Source organism: Pseudophryne corroboree, chromosome 3, assembly GCF_028390025.1.
Source record: "Pseudophryne corroboree isolate aPseCor3 chromosome 3, aPseCor3.hap2, whole genome shotgun sequence".
Lineage (NCBI taxonomy): Eukaryota > Metazoa > Chordata > Amphibia > Anura > Myobatrachidae > Pseudophryne > Pseudophryne corroboree.
In genome coordinates, this window is record NC_086446.1 from 48111552 (window position 1) to 48133581 (window position 22030).

A 22030-nucleotide genomic window follows, 5' to 3' on the forward strand; every position below is an offset into this window, starting at 1 on the left:
GATTCTTCAGTGGGTGGAACGCCATCTGCCAGCTATATCGGCAGTATTCATTCTGGGGGTCCTAAACTGGGATGCAGACTTTCTCAGTCATCAGGTCGTATACGCCGGAGAGTGGAGCCTCCATCCAGAAGTGTTTCAACTCCTCGTGGACAGGTGGGGTCTTCCAGATGTGGACCTGATAGCGTCTCGACACAATCACAAGGTTCCGGTCTTCAGAGCAAGGGATCCACTAGCAGCGTTTGTGAACGCACTGGTAATTCCATGGAACTTTCAGCTGCCATACGTGTTCCCTCAGGTGTCACTCCTGCCCAGAGTAATAAGTTCAAGCAAGAAGGAGGATTCCTACTTCTGATCACTCCCGTTTGGCCCAGACGGCATGGGTTCTCAGACCTTCAGGGTCTCTCGATAATGCATCCCCTTCTACTTCCACAGCGCCCAGATCTCCTCGTTCAGGGCCCCTGTGTATACCAGGATTTAGCCCGGTTGGCTTTGACGGCGTGGCTCTTGAAGCTTCCGTCTTGAGGTCCACAGGATTTTCTGAGGCAGTCATTCAAACCATGTTGAAGGCCCGGATACCGGTTACTGCTCGGATTTACCATAGAATCTGGAATTCTTACTTTGCTTGGTGCGCATCTACCAATCATGACACAAGTTTAGTACGGCCAAACTTTTGGCCTTTCTACAACAGGGCCTGGACTTGGGCCTTCGTCTGGCCTCCATCAAGGTTCATATTTCTGCCTTGTCGGTTTGGTTCCAGAGAAAAATTGCGACATTACCTGATGTACATATGTTCACTCAAGGTGTGTTGTGGATTCAACCTCCCTATGTCCCGCCTGTGGCCCCTTGGGACTTGTCGGTGGTTTTGGAGGCGTTGCAAGGGTCTCCGTATGAGCCTCTTGAATCTGCAGACCTTAAGTGGCTTTCTCTTAAGTGTTGTTTCTGTTGGCTATTGCCTCTGCTAGATGGGTATTGGATTTGGGTGCCTTATCTGGTAGGTCACCATATCTGATTTTTCACCGAGATCAGGCGGTTCTTCAAACACGTCCCGGGTATTTACCTAAGGTGGTGTCTTCTTTCCACCTTAATAAGGAGATTGTGGTTCCGGCCTTTGCCTCTCCTGAATTGTCTTCCAAAGAGCGGTCTTTGGATGTGGTACGGGCTCTCCGTATCTATGTAAAGAGAACTGCTTCCCTTCGGAAGTTTGATTCTCTCTTTGTACTGTTTGGTTTTCACAAACGTGGCTGGCCTGCTCACAAGCAGACCCTGGCCAGATGGATTAGAATAGTGATTGCACATGCTTATGTATATGCTGGCCTTCCAGCTCCTGCTACTATAAAGGTCCATTGTACTCGGTCGGTTGGACCTTCTTTGGTGGCCCGCCGTGGTGCGACCCTTGAACAATTCTGCAAGGCGGCTACGTGGTCCTCAGTGAACACATTCATAAGGTTCTATGCCTTCGATACTTCCGCCTCCCAGGATGCTTCCTTTGGACGCTGGGTTCTTGTGCACGCTACAGTGCGTCCCCTCCCATAAGGAACTGCTTTAAGACATCCCCAATGTCATTCCCTGTGGAGCCCAGTGTACCCCGCAGCAGAAAACGAGATTTATGGTAAGAACTTACCATTGTTAAATCTCCTTCTGGGAGGTACACTGGGCTTCACAGGGCACCCACCCTGACGCACTTAGCTTCTTTGGGTTGGAATGGCATTAGCCGCTGACACTTTCTCCTGTCGTGAGAGTGTGGTGTATGTGGCTACTAACAGTTGTCTTCTCTTTTGCCTGCTACTGCATTGGACTGGTTAACAAAAACTGAGCTCCTGTGCATGGAGGCGGGATTATAGAGGAGGCGGCGCTATGCATTCTGGGAACAGTCAAAGCTTTTAGCCTGTTGGTGCCTTGGATCAAGATCCTACTCCACACCCCAATGTCATTCCCTGTGGAGCCCAGTGTGCCTCGCAGAAAGAGATTTAACAACGGTAAGTTCTTACCTTAAATCTCGTTATCTTGTTAGACAGAAGGAGACTAAGAAGGTAATCATATGTGCAAATGTGCAAGCTGAGAAGAAAATAGCCCAGTCAGTGGGTAAAGGAGGTAAAACTTTTTTTTAGGTATATAATGATCAAAAACGCTGAATAATAAGACTAAAGACAGAGACTGTGAGTCTTGTTAAGCGAGACAATGTAATAGATCGTCTTAATAATTATTTTTGCTCAGTATTCACTACTGAAATAAAGGGGAAGGGGCCACAGTTAAGTTGCAGGGATGTTCAGTAACATTTCTGGTTTGGGTGTATATATTTATATCTATCAATATCCATATATTAAAGCCCGATTTATATATTACTCCAACATACTCCCATGTGATGGCAATTTTGGAAAATTTCAACTTAGTCTTATTGAAAAATTAAACTTGTTATGGGCGAACATTTATATTTCCATATATGTATTTTATTCCCAGGAGATGGATGTAGCAGCTGGAACGCCTCAGAGGATCATCTCGTTTTAACTCAAAATTGTGAAATAGATGATATAACCCAGGATTCTCCAGGAGAAAACCCCATTACCCCAATTTTATATACAGTACCTTACCGTGCACATATCTCATCTGATCATGGGAAAAATTCTCCTGATAACTGTTATTTTGGTACATCTGTTACAAGTAACAGAGAGGATACATATTTTCCCTGTTCTATAGGTATGAAGCGTTATACACAGACCACAAATCTCATTACCCATCAGCCAGCAAAAGAACATGAGAGGCAATTTCCATGTTCTGAGTGTGGGAAATGTTTTAGATATAAATCAAAATTAATTATACATCAGAGACATCACACAGGTGAGAAACCATTTTCATGTGCTGAGTGCGGGAAATGTTTTACACACAAATCATGTCTTGTTACACACAATAGAATACATACAGGGGAGATGCCATTTTCATGTTCTGAGTGTGGGAAATGTTTTACACAGAAATCAAAACTTGTTACACATGGGAGACGTCACACAGGTGAGAGGCCATTTCCATGTTCTGAGTGTGGGAAATGTTTTACACAGAAAGCAGTTCTTATTACACATCAGAGGCGTCACACAGGTGAGAAACCATTTACATGTTCTGTGTGTGGGAAATGTTTTACACAGAAATATGTACTTGTTTTACATGAGAGAAGTCACACAGGTGAGAGACCATTTCCGTGTTCTGAGTGTGGGAAATGTTTTACACTGAAATCGGATCTTGTTATACATGAGAGAAGTCACACAGGGGAGAGGCCATTTACATGTTCTGTGTGTGGAAAATGTTTTAAACAGAAATCAGGTCTGGCTATACATGAGAAAAGTCACACAAGTGAAAGTCTATTTCCATGTACCGAGTGTAAGAAATGTTTTACACTGAAATGTCATCTTGTTACACATCAGATAAGTCACATAGGTGAAAGACCATTTCCGTGTACAGAGTGTGGGAAATTGTTTACATACAAATCAGATCTTGTTAGACATCAGAGAAGTCACACAGATGAGAGACCATTTACATGCTCTGAGTGTGGGAAATCATTTACACATACATCAAATCTTGTTAGACATCAGAGAACTCACACAGGTGAGAAGCCATTTCCATGTTCTGAGTGTGGGAAATGTTTTACAAAGAAATATCATCTTGTTACACATCAGAGAAGTCACACAGGTGAAAGGCCATTTCCATGCTCTGATTGTGGGAAATCATTTACACACACATCAAATCTTGTTAGACATCAGAGAACTCACACAGGTGAGAATCCATTTCCATGAGTGTGGGAAATGTTTTACAAAGAAATGTAATCTTGTTACACATTAGAGAAGTCACATAGGTGTGAAGCCATTTCAGTGTCCTGAGTAAGTGAATTTACTCAGGTGGTACTTTGTGTGTTTGCAAGTGAGAATAATTTGTCCAAAGAATAAAGCGCAGTAAGCGTAGTATTTCACCTATTACAGACTCTTTATTGGTTTCTTCACATTTCTTTTTCGTTATGGTATTTCAGTTGTTGTACAAGTTGCATTCTTGCGTATTGGTTAATTTTCTTCTAAAATGTGACAGGCACGTTCCTGCCATAAACCTCCCCTCAATTCAAATGTATGCAGCTGGGAGCCCAAGTTCCTAGAGAAATGTTAGGCTATAAATAAGCGTTGTAGTCCTGATTCTGGGCTGCATGTAAAATGGCCGCAATTATAGCCATCTGCCTCCATCAGAATTCTCATGGTAGTCTGTGTAAGATGCATTCTGTGTATGCTCCGCCCCCGTCCTTCACTGACTGGGCTATGACCAGAAAGGATGCTTACACCTGCACAGTAACTCCCATTCAGCCGTAAGTCACATGTGACTTGGCCAACTTGGAACTGCTTGTAGTTACTCAAAGATATAACTAAGGCTGTCATATCATCAGGACACAATACCCGTGAGACATAAGGACTGTCCTATATGGTTTCAATCAGGGCTCCAGATGGGGTGCAGTACATGTATATCTGTGTTCAGTGGCGGAAGTACTGGAGACAATGGAGTCAGTTGCCATCGCGCTCCTGCCCTGAAGGGGCACCTCCTACACTGCTTCAGCATCAGGTCCGCCGGTCTGGATTATCTGCAGTATGGGCACCCCGCGCAGCTTTCCGGTGGGAGGGAGTGGGGGCGGATAACCTGCTGTGGTGCCTCAAGACGGCATGTGGGCGGAGCAGCTCCCGCTACAATATGTTCTGCAGCTGACTGTGTAGTTAATGCCCAGGCTGATCCCAGCTGCTTTGCTCCCACAGGCCGCTCCACTCACCCGCTCGTCCAATTAGAAATCCTTTGGATGACCTATAGTGCAGCTCACAATACCGGCAAAGTAGGACAGTTCACAGTCAGACAGTGTGAATGAGCCCAGGATTGACAGGTTCCATTTTGGTTCTGCTATCAGCAGAGGGGAATGTGGGAGAGCCGCGACTTATGTGCTAGTGAGTGCACACTCAAGTATCCCAGCTATCTAATTCCCGTAGTCGTGGGAAGCACCACTCGCCTGTCCTCACGTTTTCAGGTACATTGGGAGCCATGTACTGTGGCTGCCCGAAGAAGCAGTATGCAGCCAAGTGCCTGACAGCTGGGAGGCAGACAGAGAAACCTTCCTGTCTCTCAGGTATATATGTATACAGAGCACACCGACAGCCCTCAAGCTGCAAAAGTGTACCAGCCTGGGGGGCAAATTTCTCTCTGACCCCATCCCTGACAGCCACTCACATTGCTGCCATTATAGAGGCACAAATCTCTATGTCCTTCATTCTGAGCATGGGATCTATGCCCCCAGCAAGCTATAATTTGGGGGGGACATCAGAGTAAAGTATGTTTTATATATACATTAATATGGGGCTCTGAGGTTGTATATTTCCTAGGGTCTTGTGGGGTCTTTAGCCGGCTCTATACAGTCTACACAATAGTCAACCCCCTTTTGGGGCTGACTATGACCCTAGAGGACATCGCCAAGACCACCCACCATATGACACCTCTTCCCGGCACCTGACCACCTGAGGAGGCACCAAATCTACCTTGCTCCGGAAGACTAGGTGTTAGGGTCTCCTGCCCTGTGCTGCCACGTCGTCATGGCAACCGGGAGACAAGTGCTAGCGGAGTAACCTGAGCGCAGCTGATACTCCGGTTCGGGTCTTTTGCTGTGCAGTGGTTATAGGCTCTGTGCACGGCAGGGGATCCGGTGCTGGTTTTTGTGCTCACAGTCTGTGAGGTCTGAGTGGGGCGTGGACAGCACCTGCTTTATAAGGCCTCTTCTCAGTTTAAGCAGATGCTGCTGAATCTTTGTTGGTTAGTCAGTTCCTGAAAGTTAGCCAGTACTGTGTAGCTTTGTATTTGTTTGTTGCTTACTGCAAATAGGCCTGGGGATTTGGTATTACACTCTGCCAATCCAGACCTAGCAGTAAGACTGGAGTCAGTCGTTTAGCTTGCTGGGGTTCTGTTACTACTCTGTGAACTTAGCAAGTTTGCGGCTGTATTCTAAGACTTGCCTGTCTAATCCTGTCTCACTGTGCTAGGTGTCAGGGGTCAGTTTAGTGGCAGTAAGCTGAACCTGTGCACTGCAAGTGAGAATTAGGATTGTGGAGACTCTCCTTGTGTCTATCATTCCATCTCTGACCAAGGAGTTTACTGCCACACCCGTTGGTAACCCTTTAGGGTTTTGCTGTTGCCCTTAGCAACAGCATTTCGGGTTCTCTACGTATGAAAACACAACATCTTGCTTTTCCCATCTGAGCATTTCTAATACAAGGGAGATACCCAGTTCCTTAGCCTCTGGGCTTCTCTGTTCACTTTGTGTGTATTTTGTTACCCTATCACCTTCTGTGTACGTTATGTCATATTCCCCAGTCTGTCTGTGAGTCCATTTGTTTTGCATACCTATCCGTTCAGACACCAGTACATTCCTGCAGGCACTGGTGTGCATAACATATTCAGCAGCCAAATACTCCTGTTGAAATTTTGTGGGAATATGGAGCATACCCCTCAAAATACGTTGCAACAGGTGGTCGATCAGGTGCAGGTCCTGACTCGACAATTTAATGATTTGTCCATTAAAATGCACACCTCCCAGGCTGCTGGCGGAGCTCCCGCAGCAGCAGTACCTGCAGGGGTTAAGGAGCCGAAAGTAAATCTCCCGAATCGTTTTTCTGGAGATCGCTCGCAGTTCTTTTGTTTCAAGGAGAGCTGCAAGCTATACTTCCGGCTTAGGCCTCAGTCTTCTGGGTCGGAGATTCAGCGGGTGGGCATAGTGATTTCCTTGCTACAAGGAGACCCACAGGTCTGGGCATATGGGTTGCAGCCTGACTGTCCGTCGCTTAAAAGTGTTGATGCTTTTTTTACGGCACTGGGCATGTTATATGATGACCCTGACAAGACGGCCTCAGCCGAGGCTCAGATTTCGATCCTTAAGCAAGGGCGAAGGCCAGTTGAGGTTTACTGTACGGAGTTTCGGAGGTTGGCCCATAATACCCAGTGGAATGACCCAGCCCTGAGACACCAGTACCGAAGAGGTCTTTCTAACCAGATAAAGGACCAACTGGTACAATATCCCTTGCCTGATAGCTTGGATCAGCTCATGCAGTTATCCATCCGGGTGGATAGACGGCTGAGAGAGCGTAGGCTTGAAAGGGAGACTGAGATTTCCTTCCTTCCCAAGGGAACCTCAGACTCTGAGGAATTTTCCGAGGAGCCTATGCAGATTGGGGCTACCCGCCTCTCCTCGCGTGAGAAGACGCGGAGGAGACAGCAGGGGTTGTGTTTGTACTGTGGGAATAAAGGTCATGTGGTAGTATCATGCCCAGAAAAGCCGGAAAACTTCAGGGCCTGAGGGTGATGGGAAATATCCTGTCAGGCCAGAAGTCAGAATTTCCCAAGAAGACTTTTATCATTCCGGTGACCTTGAAGATCCTCGGTCAAACTGTCAAGACTGAGGCCTTTGTGGACAGTGGGGCCGACGGGGTTTTTATGGACCGCCAATTCGCCCTGAAACACTCTGTTCCCTTAGTACCCTTGGCATCGGAAATTGAGATTTGTGGGTTAAACGGGGAACCATTATCCCAAGGTAAAATTACCTCTTGCACTAGCCAGATTTCTTTGTTTATTGGAGCCACACACTCTGAAAAATTGTCCTTTTATGTGACTGTCTGTACTTTTGCCCCATTGGTGTTGGGGTTACCCTGGTTAAGGGCCCATAATCCTCAATTTGACTGGGTCTCTGGGGAGATTCTTAGTTGGGGTACTGATTGTTTCAGGAGTTGCTTGAGCCTTCCAGTCAGGCTCTCGCAGCTAAGTTTGCCAGGGTGTTATGCAGATTTTGCGGACGTGTTCTCCAAAAAAGTTGCAGAGGTACTACCTCCCCATCGCCCCTATGACTGTGCCATTGATTTGTTGCCAAATGCTAAGCTTCCCAAGAGCAGGTTGTACTCCCTGTCACGTCCTGAGACTCAGGCTATGGCAGAGTACATTCAGGAGAACTTGGCTAAGGGATTTATCAGACCTTCACAGTCTCCAGTTGGGTCGGGGTTCTTCTTCGTGGGTAAAAAGGACGGTTCGTTGCGACCCTGCATCGACTTCAGGGAATTGAACCGTATCACGATTAAAAACTCATACCCACTGCCTCTCATTTCGGTCTTGTTTGACCAGCTTCGTACTGCCACCATTTTTTCTAAGATTGACCTACGCGGTGCGTACAATCTAATCCGAATAAGAGAGGGGGATGAATGGAAGACTGCCTTTAATACCCACTCAGGGCATTATGAATATTTGGTGATGCCTTTTGGGCTCTGTAATGCCCCGGCAGTCTTCCAGGATTTCATGAATGATGTGCTCAGGGAATATTTGGATAGATTCTTAGTTGTATACTTAGATGACATCCTAATCTTCTCCCATTCCCTGGAGGAACATCGGAAGCATGTACGCTTAGTCCTCCAGAAACTCAGAGACCACCGGCTTGGGGCGAAGCTGGAGAAGTGCGAATTTGAAGTTCAGCAAATCGCATTTCTAGGATATATTATCTCCCCAGAAGGTTTCCAAATGGAGGGTTCCAAGGTACAGGCAGTCCTGGATTGGGTGCAGCCCACTAGTTTGAAGGCGCTTCAGCGTTTCCTGGGCTTTGCGAATTTTTATAGACGATTTATCGCTGGATTTTCGTCTATAGTGGCGCCCTTGGTGGCACTCACTAAGAAAGGGGCGGATGTTGCTCACTGGTCTTGTGAGGCTAAAGCGGCTTTTGCCCGTCTCAAAAGGGCATTTGTTTCGGCCAAGGTGCTGCAACACCCAGATCCAGAGCGTCCTTTTGTGGTGGAGGTGGATGCCTCTGAGATGGGTATTGGGGCAGTGCTTTCTCAGATGGGAGTGTCTGATAATCGCCTTCATCCCTGTGCTTACTTTTCCCGTAAATTTTCGCCTGCCGAGATGAATTATGACGTGGGTATTAAGGATGCACTCGAGGAGTGGAGACACTGGCTTGAGGGGGCTAAGTTTGTGGTCTCAATTCTCACTGACCATAAGAATCTGGCATATTTAGAGTCAGCGAAGCGTCTCAATGCCAGGCAGGCACGATGGGCTTTGTTTTTTGCTCGCTTTAATTTTTTGATAACATATCGCCCTGGGTCAAAAAACATCAAGGCTGATGCGCTCTCGCGGAGTTTTGCTCCAATCCAGGAGACCACCGAGGAGCCGTTGCCCATTGTTTCCCCATCATGTATTAAAGTGGGCATTACCCAGGACCTCTTATCATTAGTCCTTAGAGCACAGGAGCAGGCTCCTCCAGACCTTCCGGTAGGTCTTTTGTTTGTGCCTCCTAGGTTAAGACAGCGAGTGTTCCTGGAATTCCATGCCAAGAAGTCGGCAGGTCACCCGGGTATTGCCAGAACAGAACTCGGGAGTTGCTATCTAGGGCGGTGTGGTGGCCCTCGGTGGCTAAGGATGTGGATCAGTGGGTTCGGGCATGTGACATCTGTGCCCGAAATAAGACTCCTAGAGGGGTTCCTGTTGGCCCATTACATCCACTCTCTATCCCATCTAAGCCATGGACCCACATTTCAATGGATTTTGTGGTGGACTTGCCCAAATCCTCGGGGATGACAGCCATCTGGGTTGTCGTTGACAGGTTTTCGAAGATGGCGCACTTCGTTCCACTGGTTGGGCTGCCATCGGCCAGACGCCTGTCTGAATTATTTATGCTGCATGTTGTGCGTCTCCACGGGTTGCCACTTGATGTGGTCTCTGACCGCGGATCCCAGTTTGTGGCCAAATTCTGGAGGGCATTTTGTTCCGATCTCCAGATTTCTGTCAGCTTGTCGTCAGGCTACCATCCGCAGTCTAATGGGCAGACTGAAAGGGTGAACCAGTCCTTGGAGCAGTTCCTCAGGTGTTATGTCTCCAAGTGTCAGACTGACTGGGTTGCTCATCTGTCCATGGCGGAGTTTGCCTATAACAACGCGGCTCACTCTGCTACAGGGATCTCTCCCTTCCTTTGTGTGTATGGGCATCATCCTAAGGCCAATTCTTTTGACCCCCTGGACTCCACGCCTGGTGGTTCCTCTGTGGTTTCGGTCCTTAGAGGTATTTGGCGGAAAGTGAAGAAAGCCCTTGTGTCTGTGTCATTAGTGACCAAAAGGGTTTTTGATAAGCGGAAAAGACCCTGCAGCTTCAAATTAGGAGACTTCGTCTGGTTGTCTACCAAGAATTTGAAGTTGAGACAGCCATCTCATAAGTTAGGCCCCCGGTTCATCGGCCCTTATAAGATCACCAGGGTTATCAATCCGGTGGCATTTCAGTTAGATCTGCCCCGTTCTTTGGGTATCAATAAAACATTTCATTGTTCCCTTTTAAAACGGGCGATTAGCAATCCTTCTTCCAGTGGAAGACCTTCCCCTCTTCTGATACGTGGCCAGAGGGAGTTTGTTGTTGAAAGGATTCTTGACTCCAAGGTGGTTCGGGGTCGGCTGTCATTTTTGGTGCACTGGAAGGGGTATGGCCCGGAGGAGCGGTCGTGTGTGCGCAGTTGTGATCTTCATGCCCCCAGACTGATACGCTCTTTCTTCTCGCAGTTCCCCAATAAACCCGGTGGTAGGGGTTCTTTGACCCCTCGTCAGAGGGGGGGTACTGTTAGGGTCTCCTGCCCTGTGGTGCCACGTCGTCATGGCAACCGGGAGACAAGTGCTAGCGGAGTAACCTGAGCGCAGCTGATACTCCGGTTCGTGTTTTTTGCTGTGCAGTGGTTATAGGCTCTGTGCACGGCAGGGGATCCGGTGCTGGTTTTTGTGCTCACAGTCTGTGAGGTCTGAGTGGGGCGTGGACAGCACCTGCTTTATAAGGCCTCTTCTCAGTTTAAGCAGATGCTGCTGAATCTTTGTTGGTTAGTCAGTTCCTGAAAGTTAGCCAGTACTGTGTAGCTTTGTATTTGTTTGTTGCTTACTGCAAATAGGCCTGGGGATTTGGTATTACACTCTGCCAATCCAGACCTAGCAGTAAGACTGGAGTCAGTCGTTTAGCTTGCTGGGGTTCTGTTACTACTCTGTGAACTTAGCAAGTTTGCGGCTGTATTCTAAGACTTGCCTGTCTAATCCTGTCTCACTGTGCTAGGTGTCAGGGGTCCGTTTAGTGGCAGTAAGCTGAACCTGTGCACTGCAAGTGAGAATTAGGATTGTGGAGACTCTCCTTGTGTCTATCATTCCATCTCTGACCAAGGAGTTTACTGCCACACCCGTTGGTAACCCTTTAGGGTTTTGCTGTTGCCCTTAGCAACAGCATTTCGGGTACTCTACGTATTAAAACACAACATCTTGCTTTTCCCATCTGAGCATTTCTAATACAAGGGAGATACCCAGTCCCTTAGCCTCTGGGCTTCTCTGTTCACTTTGTGTGTATTTTGTTACCCTATCACCTTCTGTGTACGTTATGTCATATTCCCCAGTCTGTCTGTGAGTCCATTTGTTTTGCATACCTATCCGTTCAGACACCAGTACATTCCTGCAGGCACTGGTGTGCATAACACTAGGATGACCTTATGCCCCTGTCTGTGTGTCTATGAGACTGTGCACTTTCCCTTATCTGAGCAAGGAGGATGCTGATAAAGTGTCCTTCAAACTTAGATTATGTGCACCAACATTTTCATACACCTGCTGTACATTGTAGTTTCATTTTCTGCCAACACTTTATATTTTGACTCTGTTGGGGCTAGAAGTGCATGTGTGTGGCATAACTGGAGGGGGTTTGGTGTAATGGCATGGGGGGTATCGGGAAGCACCAAACATATGATGGATAACAGACCACTAGGTAACAGACACCGCACCTGTCTGGTTGCTTATACCGTGGCAAGAACATTGGTTTACCCCCTTCCTGATTTCTTCTATCTCTGCACATTATTCACACTTAATTGTTCTTGATCTTCAAACTAAATTGAATATTAGACAACAGACAGCCCCGAATAAACACACAATACAGCATTTAAATGATCAATTTATTTATTGAAGGGAAAAAAGTTCTCCAACAGATATATCATGTTACCAGTGGGATAAAATGATCGTGTTTTCTTGTGTGAGGTCCTGAGAAGGAGTTTGTACACAGTGGCCCAGATTTATCAAGCCTCGTAGAGTGATATATTGTGCGGTGATAAAGTACAAACCAATCAGCTCCTAACTGTCATGTTACAGGCTGTTTGAAAAATGACAGGAGCTGATTGGTTGGAACTTTTATCACCATGCATTTTAGCACTCTCCAAGGCTTGATAAATTTGGGACATACTTTGATGGATCTTTGCACAGTCCTTCTGTTTGTTAAAGAATGACAAATAGACCTTGGAGATAAGATGGTGTTTCTAACACAGAGTGAGGGCATGCATCATTCTGGTCCAATACCAGTTAGAATCAGGTACAGTATATGAGGGGAGTCTTCCCTGTTTTTAAGTGGGATCTGACTAAGGCAGAGAACCATGCAATTCTGAGCATCAGTCCATGAAGGGTCCTCCTCAGCTGACTGAAGATATGAAGGACATGTATGTGAACTTTCACATACATGGATGAGTCACATTGTTATGACCACCTCCTACATGTAACATCTGCAGCGTGTAGCCCATGAAGTACGTCACATGTCATGCGCTGGCTCGGTGGGTATATAAGGCGTGTGATAGGTTGTCTGCACACATATCACTCGTTGCTGTCATGGGTATAAGGGGCGATTTATCAGAGTTGCAAAAAAAAAAAAAAATGATTAGCAGCTTTCGGGCCAAGGGTGGCAGTATTCCTGACACAGCGCAGTGTGTGACCTGTCCGCGTGCTGCTGTGGTGAAGGTGTATCGTGACTAAACAAATGGCATCATTACCAATAACTGATGTGGAAACTGCGGAGCACCACACTCCATTGAGGTGAGAGGTGAAAATTGGCTATGAAGGCGCGTAAGTGAACCCCGGGGGCTACCAGATGGGTGTCTAAAAGGACAGGAGAGTAAAAGAGAAATATATAAATATAAAAGGCCAGTATATCCTATATATAATTCTGTCCAATAAGAAGAAGTGAAAAATCCACCACGAATAGGAAACGAGGAAACCAATGTGGAACTGAACTTAGAATAATATGTACCACTGGTATGGCACCGAGAGGTCAAGGCACAGTCAATATTTCAGGGTAATTAGAACATCAGTTTAATACCAATGACTTTAATATCCAATATAAAAGACTGACTTTTTCTTTTGACTAATCAGCCCTTTGACATGCATTATACGCTGGTGCCACCATGTCATAGGTCCCTTGGGAATCCGATATTGTGGTATATACTATGCACAGTCTGAAACAATGTAAATCAATTGTGGAACTACAAGTCCCAAAATGAAAAGGCTTGCAAATAACTGGATAAGAGCTGCGTAAATTGCCAGACACTCCGGATTTTTAGACAATGTCCCAGGTCTGGCAGGAATGCAGGTGGCCACCTGGTGAATAGATCTCAGACATCAGAGGAACATTTAGAGGTACATTTTGCTGGTCCTTCAACCTGTACACAACCCCTAGGTTTCCTTACATATCTCCCTGGTACATGCTTGGAGCTGCGTGTCATGACCACTGCACATTCACCATACGTCCATCGGAGAGAGGGAAGTCGTGGTCTCTAAACAGCTGAGATTTATTCACTGGGTGGCCTCCTGCACCCTGTTGGACCTGGGAAATTGTCTAGAATGTCAGTATCAGGGATGTAGGGACCCACCTGATAGAGGTTCACCTTGCCGTGGTAAATGGGCATGTACTTGTGGCCAAATATATATTAAGAAACCTTATTACTCCATGTTTAATTTTATAGAGTGTATTTTAATTGTTCTGATTAGTATTCTTTTTTTTTCAATAATTTTTTATTGAAGTTTTTCATATAAAAACTAACATACATATAATACAAAAATAATCAACACAAACATAAACAAACAATTACATGACAAACAATCAATTAGGTATCACCTGATTGGCATGTTGCCGAATCAGTCCTGGAAGGAACTGTGCTGGCGGACAGAAACAGGAACCAGAAAGCACTCTATAGTTGTTAACTTAGTGATTTATATAGGTGTATTTTAAAATTTATATTTTACTTTTTCCATTATCCCTACTACTGAAATATTTAATAAGTGTATTATATCTTAATAAAAAGTATTCCGAAAAATGTGTTTATCCTCTTATTTTCAATTATGTGCTATCATTGAGGAATATACAATATATCTTATGTGATCTTTGTCTATGACCTTAAAATTTAGCTAAACTACTCAGTAATATATACATTTAATTATTAAATAGGTGATTTATTTCTGCTATTTATTTGTATAGATTTCTCTGACGTCCTAGTGGATGCTGGGAACTCCGAAAGGACCATGGGGAATAGCGGCTCCGCAGGAGACTGGGCACAATTAAAGAAAGCTTTAGGACTGCCTGGTGTGCACTGGCTCCTCCCACTATGACCCTCCTCCAGACCTCAGTTAGAATCTTGTGCCCGGCTGAGCTGGATGCACACTAGGGGCTCTCCTGAGCTCCTAGAAAGAAAGTATATTTTAGGTTTTTTATTTTACAGTGAGATCTGCTGGCAACAGACTCACTGCAGCGAGGGACTAAGGGGAGAAGAAGCGAACCTACCTAACTGGTGGTAGTTTGGGCTTCTTAGGCTACTGGACACCATTAGCTCCAGAGGGATCGACCGCAGGACCCGACCTTGGTGTTCGTTCACGGAGCCGCGCCGCCGTCCCCCTTACAGAGCCAGAAGCATGAAGATGGTCCAGAAAATCGGCGGCAGAAGACTTCGGTCTTCACCAAGGTAGCGCACAGCACTGCAGCTGTGCGCCATTGCTCCTCATGTACACCTCACACTCCGGTCACTGATGGGTGCTGGGGGGGGGGCGCCCTGAGGGCAATATTACACACCTTGGCTGGCAAATCTACACCATATATAGTCCCAGAGGCTATATAGGTGTAAATTAATATCCCTGCCAGAGTTTCAAAAACGCGGGAGAAGTCAGCCGAAAAAGGGGCGGGGCTATCTCCCTCAGCACACTGGCGCCATTTTCTCTTCACAGTGCAGCTGGAAGACAGCTCCCCAGGCTCTCCCCTGTAGTTTTCAGGCTCAAAGGGTTAAAAAGAGAGGGGGGGGGGGCACTAAATTTAGGCACAAATTGGTGTATACAAGCAGCTATTGAGGGAAAAATCACTTAGTTATAGTGTTAATCCCTGCATTATATAGCGCTCTGGTGTGTGCTGGCATACTCTCTCTCTGTCTCCCCAAAGGACTTTGTGGGGTCCTGTCCTCAGTCAGAGCATTCCCTGTGTGTGTTCGGTGTGTCGGTACGGCTGTGTCGACAGGTTGGTTGAGGAAGGTTACGTGGAGGCGGAGCAGAGGCCGACAAATGGGATGTCGCCCCCTGTGGGGCCGACACCAGAGTGGATGGATAGGTGGAAGGTATTAACCGACAGTGTCAACTCCTTACATAAAAGGCTGGATGACGTAACAGCAGGCTTCTCAGCCCGCGCCTGCCCAGGCGTCTCAAAGGCCATCAGGGGCTCAAAAAACGCCCGTTACCTCAGATGGCAGTCACAGATGTCGACACGGAGTCTGACTCCAGTGTCGACGAGGTTGAGACATATACACAATCCACTAGGAACATCCATTGCATGATCTCGGCAATAAAAAATGTGTTACACATTTCTGACATTAACCCAAGTACCACATAAAAGGGGTTTTATGTTTGGGGAGAAAAAGAAGTCAGTGTTTTGTTCCCCCATCAGATGAGTGAATGAAGTGTGTAAAGAAGCGTGGGTTCCCCCGATAAGAAACTGGTAATTTCTAAAAAGTTACTGCTGGCGTACCCTTTCCCGCCAGAGGATAGGTCACGTTGGGAGATATCCCCTAGGGTGGATAAGGCGCTCACACTTTTGTCAAAAAAGGTGGCACTGCCGTCTTAGGATACGGCCACTTTGAAAAAGCCTGCTGATAAAAAGCAGGAGGCTATCCTGAAGTCTGTATATACACACTCAGGTACTATACTGAGACCTGCAATTGCCTCAGCATGAATAGTGCTGCTGCAGCGTGGTCTGATACCCTGTCAGATAATATAGCCCTAGACAGGGATAATATTTTGCTAACATAGAGCATATTAAAGACATTGTCTTATATATGAGGGATGCACAGAGGGATATTTGCCGGCTGGCATCCAGAGTTAATGCAATGTCCATTCTGCCAGGTGGGTATTAGAGACCCGGCAGTGGACAGGTGATGCTGACTTTAAAAGGCACATGGAGATTCTGCCTTATAAGGGTGAGGAATTGTTTGGGGATGGTCTCTGGGACCTCGTATCCACAGCAACAGCTGGGAAGAAATTTTTTTACCTCAGGTTCCCTCACAGCCTAAGAAAGCACCGTATTTTCAGGTACAGTCCTTTTGGCTTCAGAAAAGCAAGCAGGTCAAAGGCGCTTCCTTTCTGCACAGAGACATGGGAAGAGGGAAAAAGCTGCACCAGACAGCCAGTTCCCAGGATCAAAAATCTTCCCCCGCTTCCTCTGAGTCCACCGCATGACGCTGGGGCTCCACAGGTGGAGACAGGTGCGGTGGGGGCGCATCTCGGGAACTTCAGGGACCAGTGGGCTTGCCCACAGGTGGATCCCTAGGTTCTGCAAGTAGTATCACAGGGATACAAGCTGGAGTTCGAGGCGACTCCCCCTCGCCGTTACCTCACATCAGCCTTGCCTGCTGCCCTCGGAGAAAGGGAGTTAGTACTGGCGGCAATTCACAAGCTGTACTTCCAGCAGGTGAAATCAGACGGTTCGGTGAGACCCATTTTAAAATTGAAATCCTTGAACACTTATATACGAAGGTTCAAGTTCAAAATGGAATCGCTCAGGGCGATTATTGCAAGCCTGGAGAAGTTCAGGGTATCACTGGACATCAAGGATGCTTACCTGCATGTCCCTATTTACCCTCCTCACCAGGAGTACCTCAAAATTGTGGTACAAGATTGTCATTACCAATCCCAGACGTTGCCGTTAGTCTGTCCCCGGCACCGAGGGTATTTACCAAGGTAATGGCCGAAATAATTATCCCGTACTTGGACAATCTCCTTATAAAGGCGAGGTCCAGGGAACAGTTGTTTGTCGGAGTAGCACTATCTCGGGAAGTGCTACAACAGCACGGCTGGATTCTGAATATTCCAAAGTCGCAGCTGGTTCCTACGACGCGTCTACTGTTCCTGGGTATGGTTCTGGACACAGACCAGAAAAAAGTGTTTCTCCCGGGAGGAGAAAGCCAAGGAGCTGTCATCTCTAGTCAGAGGCCTCCTGAAACCAAAACAGGTGTCGGTTCATCACTGCACGCGAGTCCTGGGAAAAATGGTAGCTTCCTACGAAGCAATTCCATTCGGCAGGTTCCATGCAAGAACTTTTTCAGTGGGACCTGTTGGACAAGTGGTACGGGTCGCATCTTCAGATGCATAGGCTGATAACCCTGTCTCCAAGGACCAGGGTATCTCTGCTGTGGTGGCTGCAGAATGCTCATCTTCAAGAGGGCCACAGTTTCGACATACAGGACTGGGTCCTGGTGACCACGGATGCCAGCCTTCGAGGCTGGGGGGCAGTCACACAGGGAAGAAACTTCCAAGGACTTTGGTCAAGTCAGGAAACTTCCTTACACATAAATATACTGGAACTAAGGGCCATTTACAATGCCCTAAGTCAGGCAAGACCCCTGCTTCAGAACCAGCCGGTACTGATCCAATCAGACAACATCACGGCAGTCGCCCATGTAAACCGACAGGGCGGCACAAGAAGCAGGATGGCGATGGCAGAAGCCACAAGGATTCTCCGATGGGCGGAAAATCACGTGTTAGCACTGTCAGCAGTGTTCATTCCGGGTGTGGACAACTGGGAAGCAGACTTCCTCAGCAGACACGACCTACACCCGGGAGAGTGGGGACTTCATCCAGAAGTCTTCCAACTGATTGTAAACCGTTGGGAAAGGTCACAGGTGGACATGATGGCGTCCCGCCTAAACAAAAAGCTAGAAAGATATTGCGCCAGGTCGAGAGACCCTCAGGCAATTGCTGTGGACGCTCTAGTGACACCGTGGGTGTACCAGTCGGTTTATGTATTCCCTCCTCTTCCTCTCATACCCAGGGTACTGAGGATAATAAGGAGAAGAGGAGCAAGAACTATACTCATTGTTCCGGATTGGCCAAGAAGAACTTGGTACCCGGAGCTTCAAGAAATGTTATCAGAGGACCCATGGCCTCTACCGCTCAGACAGGACCTGCTGCAGCAGGGGCCCTGTCTGTTCCAAGACTTACCGCGGCTGCGTTTGACGGCATGGCGGTTGAACGCCGGATCCTGAAGGAAAAGGGCATTCCGGAGGAAGTCATTCCTACGCTAATAAAGCTAGGAAAGAAGTAACCGCAAACCATTATCACCGCATTTGGCGAAAATATGTTGCGTGGTGTGAGGCCAGGAAGGCCCCAATAGAGGATTTTCGGCTGGGTCGATTTCTGCACTTCCTACAGTCAGGAGTGACTATGGGCCTAAAATTGGGTTCCATTAAGGTCCAGATTTCGGCTCTGTCGATTTTCTTCCAGAAAGAACTGGCTTCACTGCCTTAAGTTCAGACATTGTCAAGGGAGTCCTGCATATTCAGCCTCCTTTTGTGCCTCCAGTGGCACCTTGGGATCTCAACGTTGTGTTGAGTTTCCTAAAATCACATTGGTTTGAGCCACTTAAAAGGCTTCGGCCAGGCGTGTTGTCAGAATTGGCGGCTTTATCGTGTAAAAGCCCTTATCTGTTTTTCCATATGGATAGGGCAGAATTGAGGACTCGTCCCCAGTTTCTCCCTAAGGTGGTATCAGCTTTTCACTTGAACCAACCTATTGTGGTGCCTGCGTCTACTAGGGTCTTGGAGAATTCCAAGTTACTGGATGTAATAGAGTGTAAATTTAATAAGTGGGCGCAAAGGACCTACATGAATAAATATCCTCAAGATAAGGGATATTGGAAACAGTTCTTAAATCTCCAGAGCCACCGAATGATCAGTCAGATGGTATTCCTGAAGTGTCGTAGTCAGTGTTCTCACTTTCCCAATGCACCCCGTAAATCAATTGGATAAAGATCTTTCTCTCAATATGCAAAAGAAAAATGGATCATGGTGCAGATAGAATTTTTAGGGACAAACACGTTTAATAGACACAGGACACTCACAATTTTCATAAAATTAAAAGCATGTAACCAATCAAATGGTACAGTGGGAGATGTGGATCTCTGTCATCATCACGTTACCCTCCCAGAATGGTAATATGGATACCACTGGCGGTTCCGGATAGCACACCAGATGGAGCAGGCTTTCGGTCAGAAGTCAGGACCACATCCACAGCAAAAAACGCCACCAGCTGGTGGCGTTTTTTGCTGTGGATGTGGTCCTGACTTCTGACCGAAAGCCTGCTCCATCTGGTGTGCTATCCGGAACCGCCAGTGGTATCCATATTACCATTCTGGGAGGGTAACGTGATGATGACAGAGATCCACATCTCCCACTGTACCATTTGATTGGTTACATGCTTTTAATTTTATGAAAATTGTGAGTGTCCTGTGTCTATTAAACGTGTTTGTCCCTAAAAATTCTATCTGCACCATGATCCATTTTTCTTTTGCATATTGAGAGAAAGATCTTTATCCAATTGATTTACGGGGTGCATTGGGAAAGTGAGAACACTGACTACGACACTTCAGGAATACCATCTGACTGATCATTCGGTGGCTCTGGAGATTTAAGAACTGTTTCCAATATCCCTTATCTTGAGGATATTTATTCATGTAGGTCCTTTGCGCCCACTTGTTAAATTTACACTCTATTGCATTGTTTCTGGAATTTAATGAGGATTCCTTTATTTATCAAGCAGGCAGCATTGTTAGGTAGCACATCTGTTTAACACATTTGTTTCCAAGTTACTGGATGTAGTCAGGGCCTTGAAAACGTATGTTTCCAGGACGGCTGGAGTCAGGAAAACTGACTCGCTATTTACCCTGTATGCACCCAACAAGCTGGGTGCTCCTGCTTCTAAGCAGTCTATTGCTCGCTGGATTTGTAGCACAATTCAGCTTGCGCATTCTGCGGCTGGACTGCCGCATCCTAAATTTGTAAAAGCCCATTCCACAATGAAAGGGGCTCTTCTTGGGCGGCTGCCCGAGGGGTCTCGGCTTTACAACTTTGCCGAGCTGCTACTTGGTCAGGGTCAAACACGTTTCCAAAATTCTACAAAATTGATACCCTGGCTGAGGAGGACCTTGAGTTCTCTCATTCGGTGTTGCAGAGTCATCCGCACTCTCCCGCCCGTTTGGGAGCTTTGGTATAATCCCCATGGTCCTTACGGAGTTCCCAGCATCCACTAGGACGTCAGAGAAAATAAGATTTTACTCACCGGTAAATCTATTTCTCGTAGTCCGTAGTGGATGCTGGGCGCCCATCCCAAGTGCGGATTGTCTGTAATACTTGTATATAGTTATTGCCTAACAAAAGGGTTATTGTTGAGCCATCTGTTGAGAGGCTCAGTTGTATTTCATACTGTTAACTGGGTATAGTATCACGAGTTATACGGTGTGATTGGTGTGGCTGGTATGAGTCTTACCCGGGATTCAAAATCCTTCCTTATTGTGTCAGCTCTTCCAGGCACAATATCCTAACTGAGGTCTGGAGGAGGGTCACAGTGGGAGGAGCCAGTGCACACCAGGCAGTCCTAAAGCTTTCTTTAATTGTGCCCAGTCTCCTGCGGAGCCGCTATTCCCCATGGTCCTTACGGAGTTCCCAGCATCCACTACGGACTACGAGAAATAGATTTACCGGTGAGTAAAATCTTATTATATCATATTCAATCAACTAACTGTGTCTATTTCTTTTCCCTCCAAATTCCCTTCCTCCTCTATTATAATTTACACCCCCAACTCACCAAGGTATCCGTTCACATGGTCGACCATGTTATGGTCGACAGTCATTAGGTCGACCACTATTGGTCGACATTGACATGGTCGACACATGAAAATGGTCGACACATGAAAAGGTCGACATGAGTTTTTTAACTTTTTTTCCTTTTGGGGAACTTTTCCATACTTTACGATCCACGTGGACTACGATTGGAACGGTAAACTGTGGCGAGCGAAGCGGTAGCGGAGCGAAGGCACCATGCCCGAAGCATGGCGAGCGAAGCGAGCCATGTGAGGGGACGCGGTGCACTAATTGGGATTCCCAGTCACTTCGCAAAAAACTACACCCAAAAAAGTAAAAAAACTCATGTCGACCTTTTCATGTGTCAACCTTTCATGTGTCGACCATTTTCATGTGTCGACCATGTGTCCATGTCAATGTCGACCTAATGACTGTCGACCATAACATGGTCGACCATTCATACCGGAACCACTCACCAAATACTGTGATTAATTTCTTACATATAGCATCTTACATTTTAACCTCTAATTCATATCCATTCTATATTATCCTCCTCCACCACTAACACAGTTCCCCCCATCTGACCTATATCTGGTTTATTTTAAATCTAGCAACCTATACCGTCAGAGCACATATAATACAAATTCGATATGCTGGAGAAATTTATACAGTACGATATCAAGCTATATCTATATCTTACCTCATCCACACTATATCTCTATATGTAGGATTTTAATAATCAACCTCATCTCAATATATATCATACTATATCCTAGTCTATTATGGTATGGTGTACTATAGTATGTGGCTGGCCCCAGGTCATATCCTCAATATCTTATATAACCCCCAGATAGAAGCAGAACAAGCAGCATATGGAGAATACAACCATATACCTCATATCTTACAGTGACGTGCGGTGAGGGCAGGGGCTTGGGAGGCACTGCAACTAACCCCCCCCCCCCCCCCCCCCCCCGCAGAAAAAAAAAAAAAGCAGTTTCCCCCCCACCGCTAAAACCAGCACCAGGCAGAACCAGCTGGGGGGGGTAATGCCATAGCAGGGGAGACACTCAG

The 22030-nt window shown here is 46.6% G+C and overlaps 1 pseudogene; it reads left to right on the forward strand.

The window, feature by feature from the left end:
- LOC135054691 (zinc finger protein 585A-like) overlaps nucleotides 1-22030 on the forward strand; it is a 143867-nt pseudogene that overhangs the window by 21738 nt on the left and 100099 nt on the right.